The following is an 8,856-nucleotide window of genomic DNA, read 5'->3' as shown; positions in this document are numbered from 1 at the left end:
TGGCAAGGCATTGTTTTACAAATAACAATGATTACCCTTTTCAGTGAGACTTACCTACAGGGGAACAGATGAAGGATGTGCATTTGTGTGTCAGCCTAAGATTATTAGGTTTGCCAGCAGAGGAGCAAAGTGCTGGATACAATGGACTGTTGCCACCCACACAGTCTTGCAAACATTCTCTTGCATCTCTCTCCCTCCTTGTCTTTCTTTGTCTCCCTCCTTTACACATACACACAGGAACACACATGATACATGCATTGTTGCACACACTGACTGTGTCTCATATCTGCTTTTTTTTACAGAATGGGCAGAGCACGACTGAAGATGGAGTCACGCCTGCAGTCAAGGTACATGACATCTCTGGAACACAGACACACACCCACAAATACAGATACACAGTCACACACACACAAACACACATACATACACATACATACACACACACACACCCACACACACACACACACACACACACAAATGTGATTCAATATTTATGCAGCCTAGCATCCAATAAATTAGACTGAGGATTGGACACAATTCTGCATTGAATTGAATTCTTTGCTTTTGTTACTGCTTTTATACAAACATGAGAAGCAGAAGGCAAAATTCCATTAAAGGGCATATTCTTGTGTGAATCTTCATTTGGAAATGTTTCCATTTTTCTCAAGTAGGAAAAGAAAGCCCTCATTTGTGCGTGCACACAAATGTGTGACTGCATTGATTTATTTGTTTAGAAAATGCATTGACAGCTTTTGGGCATTAGCAGGCTGGAGTTTAATGTGTTGAATACTGAGTGAGGCAGATCAAGCGATGTCCAGCTACGTGTCTGAGTGTATATAGTAGGGACATAGTATTACATAGTATTACACAACATGCATGTCCTCATCTCTCCTGCATGTTAACACGTCACACAAAGACAAATACACACAAGCTTGCACATATAGACGCACACTTGCTGAGAATCATTGAGTCAGCCCTTTTCCTGCCTCCTGGCTGGCCTCCATGTGTTATTGTCCAGCCCTGAAACATGATCCTGTTCCCTGCTGTTGACTATTACTCTCCAGCCATGTAGCAGAGGACAAGGCAATGTTCCCTCGCCTCTTTTTTTTCTGTTCTCCCTGTCAAGGAGGAGATGGTCTGAAGAGCAAAGCTGAGCGTCTTTTCTTTCAGTGCTGAAATATATCCTGTGATTGAGGGAGAGCTGAGTGTGCTGGATGAGAAAGAGGAGTATCAGTCAAAGATTCAGTACACAAGGGCTGCGCTGGTCAAAGCTATTCATTTTATGGCAATGAAAAAAGATGCAAGCTTCTTTAGCTTTTGCAGCATTTAGAAGAAAGCCCCCCACTGACTTAGCTAATATTATCATTGAAATAATTGTCACAGTATTAATAAGATATTTTACAATATTAGAATACAATATGACAAATATAAGCAACTCTCTTTGTTTTAGGGTGAAAGTTGTGGGAAATTACACCAACACTGTGTGTCTGCCAGTATCCATTACCATTTTCTTGAGATTTAAAATCTATTTACCTTACAGCGACTGGAATTATTTTTATGTATGGTAGCATGTGGCCTTTGGCACTAAAAAACAGAACACACACAAAATGTTGTACTTTAAGATGAAAAAGGCCTGGATTGATCGCATCATGTCTGATCTGTAAGATTATGTCAGTATCTCGGATACATCCCTAATCATATCATCACAATATGACTCTGCTCAAAGTTGATCATATTTAATTATCGCTGGGCAGTTTTGTAATTATGTACGTTGCATGTTTTGCTAATTGATTGGAGAGTATTTCAGTAATCTTATCATTCATGTAATCTTGTTAATAAGGATGTCCTCTGTACAGACGAGTGGATTTTCTGCCAGTGACTCTGCAGAAATGGTAGCTCGTATTTCTAAAACAACATGGTTAGACAGTATGAGATAGAAATATGTGATGCATTTGCAAGTGGTGAAAATAAGTTAAAACTCTCCAAATAAGATGATAAAAATGATATGTACCACTGAGACGCCTGAATCCGGTTATAGTTGTGGATGGGGATAGACCCTGTCACCCAACTGTTCTGGCACCATGCAGGCAGGGTAGTTGTAACCAGGCACTACAGCGATCGATGCCGAGCCACTGTTTTATTGCTGGGAATCTGATAATGGCTGCTGTTATCTACTCTAGCCATGGGAGTTACCTGGCTCCAGCAAACCTAATGGGAGGGACAGAGCAGAGAGAGGGGGAGGGTATAGAGGTGAGGATTGAGACCAATGGAGTGAGCGAAAGGGAGGAAAGGAGAACCTGCTCTTAATTCCTACACTAATGTTAGAGCTTGAAATTAATTTAATTAATTAATTAATTAATTACAGTAAAGTGATCAACAGCCTTAGAGAGAGAGAGAGAGAGAGAGTGTGTGTATGTGTTTGTTTCAGGACAGGGGGCAGCATGTATTACAAAGTTTTAGCTCTTAAGGCCTCAAAAGTGATTTGGATAAAACAAAAATTACTCTTTGATTGAATTGCTCATAACTTACAGACATGCAACCTTTGCTGAAGGGTCTCATGAAGATATTACTTCAAAAGTAGGGATCACAAGCGAAAAAGGTGGAGAACCAATTTAAGCTGTAACCAGCGATTAGTCTTTTGCTTGATAATTGACTTTACAACCATTTTTTGTTTTACTGCACATTTCTCTATAAGGCTTCTTCTCCAGCTCTCATTATCTTCAGACAGTTTAAAATAGATTTTAAAAAAGATATTCTGGTGTAAAAGTGCAGTCACCATAAACAACAATTGGCCTCTGGTGAGCTGTATCGATGGGATGATCAGACAGCAGAGCACAGTCACTTGAGAGGGTACTTTACTGATCTGTCTCGTCGCAGGGGGATGATATTACCCAGCAATTTACCACCTGGCAATAAGCCAGGCTTTCAATGATCTGCTCCAACACAAGTGTGGAAATTGAACTATTTCTAGCGACAAATCCCATTAACCTCATTTCCCTTGAAGATACCTGAGAGGAGGATTTGTTCATAAAGACGAAGCAATGGATATGAGAGCCTTACTTTTCAAGAAAGAAGTGCAACAGAAAGATGATTGAGAAAAGTCCATCAAATAGTGTATGTGGTGAGAGTTCTTCTGTCTTCTGCAGGAAAGGAAAAGGAAGGGTAGTTTAATAAGCCTAGCATTCAGGAATGACCTTAAATTAGGTTTACAGGACATAAAGCAAGCTGGCAGCTGTATTTGGATTTCATTTGGGCTAGTGCTTGTTGTTGGCAATCTTTTGGCAGGTGTGCTTTTTAAAAAAACAGCCGTGTCCTTCGTATGTCTGAAATGATTGGTGAGTTCATTGATTTCTTGATCAAAAGAAATTTAATTGGCTACAATTTTGATAAATTTTAGTTATTTGCTGGTCCCAGCTTCTCCAGTGTAGCATTTTGCTGATTTTCTTTGTTTTACAGTATAGTTGAATATATTTGGGCATGTCAATCAAAGCAATGTATTTAAAGACATGATCTTGGACTCTAGGAAACAGTAACTGGCATCTGGTATAATCCTCTGACTGCTAGATTAATTAATTATGAAAATAGCCGTTGGTTGCCGCCTTAATCCCTCAAACTGTTTGCCTTGGCAAATGAGTGTCTCATTGATTTTCTTTAGTGGAACTAATGAGACAAGGATTTGATTGTGGACAAACAAAGTCAAATGATAGTCAGTTAGCATCACATAGTAACTTGTAGAAATACTAACAAAGAGACAGCAGAACCAGAACAAAAATGGCCCTAATTAAAATGCCAATGAAAAAATATTTTATATTTTACCCAACATCACTATAAATGTTTGGAATTTTTTGATGAAAATGTTGAGCCAGAGCTTGACAATGCCCCCCATTTAACACAGTTAGTACACGCCTTGCATTTTATTACTGGAGATTGCAACAGATTAGAGATTTTTCTTTTTATGACATTTTTTTGGTGCAACAAAAAAATAATCTCTTGACCCAACTCAGGAAGTTGTAAATCCCCCTCATAAAACAAGAAATGTTCCAATTCCAAGACTGTTTGGTGACTCCAGTTTGCAATAGTATTCAAAAACATGATTTTTAGAATACATGGAAATAACACATTTATACTGCATGCAAACCTCATGAAGAGGAAACAACAAACTTTTATAGCAAGCTTAAAGGAGGCAAGGATTTCATTCTAAAAAACTAGGCTGTGTTATATATGCTAATATGGTGACTAAGGGCCCCATTTTAATGATCTATAGTGCATGGCATCCCCTCATTAATCATAGGCGTGTTTTGGGCCTAACACGTGGTAAACCCACCAGAGTGTCATCTCCCATTCCCTTTAATATCCAGGAGCGCTTTGGCGGATTTTTATTATAACAGCGCATTTACCCAGCAATGCGTTTCAATAATGTAACTTACTTTTGCTGAAAAGAAAGTTGGCTGATGAGCTGCTAACCTCACATTTAATTATATAAAGGGAGAATATGGAGATATAACCAACCAGTCTGATGAGTGTAGCAGCCTAGTGTCATCAGCTGATTGAATAAACAGTGAGTGGCTGTGCGTAATGGCACTGCGCTCTGTGCAGCATCAGAGGCTACAGACTTTCATAGGTTGTTAGGACTGTCCACAGCGGCACTCTCCATTTTTTACAATTAATTAAATCTGATAAATATTATGACTAACTAATATGACTGTATTTTTAATATGTGGATGTACATCATAATACGAATTCACATTGTGGTCCTTTTATTTGTAATGCTTTGCATGTTTGTGTGCTGCTGCGCGTCCGTGTGTGTAACAAGACCAGTGTCGGCGTGCAGCACACCCGCTTATATAGGATCATATTGGAGTCTTGATAATGCGCCCCTTAAATAACAGTGAAATATGCGCCAGTGACTTTAGACCTGTTTTTTTTTTTGGTCAGTAGCGCAATCGCTTTCCTCTGCCTCAAAATAGCAATGCGCCACCAATGCGCCTGACCACACCTCATTTTGAGACCAACACGCCCATAGGCGCACAGACTGGTGCAAGTGCATTTGCTATTTAGACAATGTGGGCGCAGGAAGAGAAAATGACAACTGCGCCGGGGGAAACTAACAAAGCCACATGAGCCACGCCCGCCATCCGCTGTGCGCCGACCGCAAGATGGGGCCCTAAATCTTAAGAAGAACAAAGTATGTGGGGAATTATATTCATAGTATGGAATTTTATTTGTATGCCTGATGTGTTCTTGTCTGTGCTTTAATGTCATAATTCTGTTGCTGCATTTCCCACTCAAGTATGAACTCCCACCTTCCAAGCCTGAGGGCAGAAAGCAGAAATAGGTAATGCCTTTTCCATTGATGTCAGTGACATGTTTGTAGCCCCTCATGTAGATAATGGCTTTTTACTGCAGCGAGGTGCTGAGCGAGTGATATTTGTGCTTCACTGACCGAGTGACAAGGGGGCACAGCAGAGCTGAGATGGGAACAGAGGAATTGTCGAGAGCATGAGGGGATAGAGGGTAGAGCAAACAGCACAGGAGGACTGCAGGAGTGAAGTGTAGAGGAGAGAGCAAACAGGCTGCCCCTGCATAGTTGTCCCTCCATTCACTCAAATGTGGACACAGACACAGTTGCACAGTTTTTGGCTGAAGAAAGATTCAGTGTGCAGGAAACCAAAAGAGAGGAAGTAGCAGAATAACATTTTCAGACACACACACTGGGATCCTCGGATCACTAACTACAGGCATTCATACACAGTACTCCTGTGCATCATTCCTCGTTGGTCATGTGTGTTTTAATAAAAAAGGAGGGCTCTTGATGTGGAGTGTTTCCAGGATTGATTAAATATTTACCAGTGGAGAGAGTGTGTAGGCAGCGATTGTGGCAAACGCAGTGATCTTTTTGACCTCCGTGCTACCGTAGGGCTGGCGAGTCAGGAAATGGGAAAGTCAAGGCTCTGTAGCCTTGCAGTGTTTGTTTGTTTAACCGTAAAGCCTCACTGTGTGCACATGCACATTGTAGGCATGGCAACCACTCTTTTTTTTTTCACAACATGACCTCGTACTTGATATATGTAGCGTTACCCACCTCCTGCCCCCCACACACAGGCACTGTTAAACATACATGCATGCAGAGGTAGACACACTAAGCCCTCCTTTCCAATTCCTGTTGTATCTGTGTATAATCTTAAAAGCCTGGATGGGGTTAGGATTATACTCTGTACAGGATATCATCTAGATCACTCAATACATTGATGGACCATCTGTTTACTGCTCTGATTGGTTGTGTATCCTTTTTCTCTTGTCTGTAAGTCACATTGATGAGGAATTAACTTGCAGATGCTTAGATTTATGTGAAAGTATAAGAAATAAAACTACCTGCCTCTTCATGAATAGCTGTGGTTGCTAAGATACTGCCAATGACACTAATTAAGACAGTGAGTCCGAGACAATACTACACAATTCCATATCTGTCTCATATAAATAAACCACTTAATAACACAACTTGTTGGTTTTACTATTCGATTTAAAGAAACAAGATATCATGTGTTAAGTAGTGATTTTTTTGCTGGTATGCAGATTTTGTTGGGTTTAGACAAAGCACGGGTTTAAACTAAGATAAGCTAACTAAATAGTGTATTTTCCAAAATGTCAAACTATTCCTTTAACAGAAGTTGAGTTGCAATAAGTAGACAATAAATTGATTAGTTGAATTAATCAGCAACAATTTTCATTATTGACTAATTATTTTAGTCATTGCTCAAGATTTGCTGGTTCAGGTTCCCAAATGTGGTCATTGTGACCAAACACATTTTTGACCATAACTCAAGAATTCATTCTCTGTGTGCCTGTTGTGAGGAGCATCCTCCTTTATGAGAGGCAGTCTGCAAGTATTTCTCCTTCTGAGGGCTTTCAATCTGGTAATTTCACTGAACTCTCTTCAGAGATTCCAAGGGCAGAAAGCAACAGGGAAAAGAAAGGCAGAACAATTTCTTCTCTACCTTCTCAGTTGCTTGTCTTCCTCTTTTCCTACATAAGCTATCTTTTTTTTTCTCTTGGCTTCACATCACTGCAGGGGCTGTTTGCATTTTACCTCTTGATGAGACGCATCCTATCATTTGAAGCTTCCCTTTCATGTTCCTTTTGGGTTTTTGCCGAGTAATAGTAGGATTTATGTGACGAAACTGAGCATGTGCATGAGACAGTTTTGAGCAAAGGTGTGTAGTTTTGCTCTAAGCTCCTACTGAAGCTCTTATTCACACCAGGATAAAGAACTGTTGTGTTGAAACAAACTCTTAGCATTTTTGTAAGCCTCAGTTTAAAGTTGCAACGTGGAACACATAGATCAGTATTCTTGTGTTTAATAAATAACCTGACACTATCTAAATATGGTACTACTCACCAACCATCTGCTACTCATGTTTGCCAAGTTCAGTGAATGCCAAGAATAATTTGCAAATACTGTAATGATCATATGATCAGTCCTGCTATTCTGGATTACTTTACTTTAACATCTCAATTTGAGTTCATTTTCATTTGGTGTTTAAATTTCACAGCTCATTTTTAATGTTGTATCAACATGTCTTTTGTTTCTCTTTTTGCTTCCCCTATCCTCAAAACCTTGAAACATCCTTGTGCAAGCGCTGAGTTGCTTGCGCAAGGATGGTAAGTGGCTCTGTTTGAGATAAAGACAGAAAGATTTTGGCCTGCACTGATCAGCTCAAAGGTGTAAATGTGTGTGACTGGGCTACAGGATATTACTGAAAAAGGGTATGGGCCTTCCTGAGCTTATTAAACTTTAAATGAATACAATTAAACTTTATGGAAGGAGCAGCTATCTTGAGAGAAGGAGGCTGTTAAGCGATAATTCCAGCGTGAGCCTGTGCTTTATTTTGTTTCTCTGCTCTGTGTAGCATTAGGTATGAGGCATAAGTATTGTACATTTCTTATAAATCCTGATCATCTTACAACAGAGTTCAAAATCCTGCCAGAGGAGTAATGTATTATACTGGCATCTGCTTGGCTGTGATCTCCAGTGAGCAGAGGCCTGTATTAACAAGGTTTCCACACGCCTTAGAGCTCCACAGAACCAAACACTTCACATTCCTCTGCAGGTTTAGGAGGAGTTATGAACAGGCGGGAGAGGGGCTTGGGGTAAAGGGAATAGAGCTGTCTATTATTGTCTGGCCGGGGCACACATGCAGCAGTGTGTGTATGTGTCTCTGGGTTTAAGTGTGATGCCTTTAGTCAGATGAACTTGTGAAGTTTCATGGTGCTCTGTTTGTTCTTCCTTTTCCCCAAAATAAATCCTAAAATATTGCAACTGTGCGCATCTGTTAGTATCTCACAACTTGCTCCATTGTGTGTGTGTGTGTGTGTGTGTGTGTGTGTTTTGTGCATACGTTTATTTCCAGAACAATAAGTGACGTTGACTAAACAGGGTTCAGCAATAGGGGAAATGAAAACGTCAACTTTTACATTCTAATAAGGGGAATTGCTGATGGCAGCATTGTAGCACGGACTCAGAGGTGACATTGGTTGTGCCCATCACAGATGTGGCTCTACCAAACACACACACACATATCCCCTGATAGTCTTGCATCACACTTTGTGACAGGACACCTAGGAGGCAGCTTATAGCCACACAGGGCCTAGATATAGCGGACACACAGACAGAGTGTGGTGTTTGTCTGTCTGCCTCTGAAGTACAGATACTTGACTCTGTTTTGTTTTTGTTGGGTTGCTCATCATTTTCTCGCCCATCATGTACGAACAGGAGTGCACCGTCTTCCCGTTCGTCCATGACTCAGCCAGTTAAAAAGTGTCTAAAATGACAGGATTATGTGCTTGGCTCAGAGTTGA

General features: G+C 40.3%; 1 protein-coding gene across 1 annotated transcript in view; it reads left to right on the top strand.

Moving 5' to 3' along the window:
- The first annotated feature begins 326 nt into the window (after nucleotides 1-326).
- LOC128375828 (ribosomal protein S6 kinase alpha-1) overlaps nucleotides 327-8,856 on the top strand; it is a 35,249-nt gene continuing 26,719 nt past the window's right edge. Inside the window, exon 1 of the mRNA XM_053336244.1 lies at nucleotides 327-347. The gene's annotated coding sequence lies outside the window, so the exon portion shown is untranslated. The remainder of the gene's footprint in view (nucleotides 348-8,856) is intronic.

This window comes from Scomber japonicus, chromosome 16, assembly GCF_027409825.1.
Source record: "Scomber japonicus isolate fScoJap1 chromosome 16, fScoJap1.pri, whole genome shotgun sequence".
Taxonomy (NCBI): domain Eukaryota; kingdom Metazoa; phylum Chordata; class Actinopteri; order Scombriformes; family Scombridae; genus Scomber; species Scomber japonicus.
Note: the sequence above shows the minus strand (reverse complement) of the source record. Positions and strands in the feature narration are given on the sequence as shown.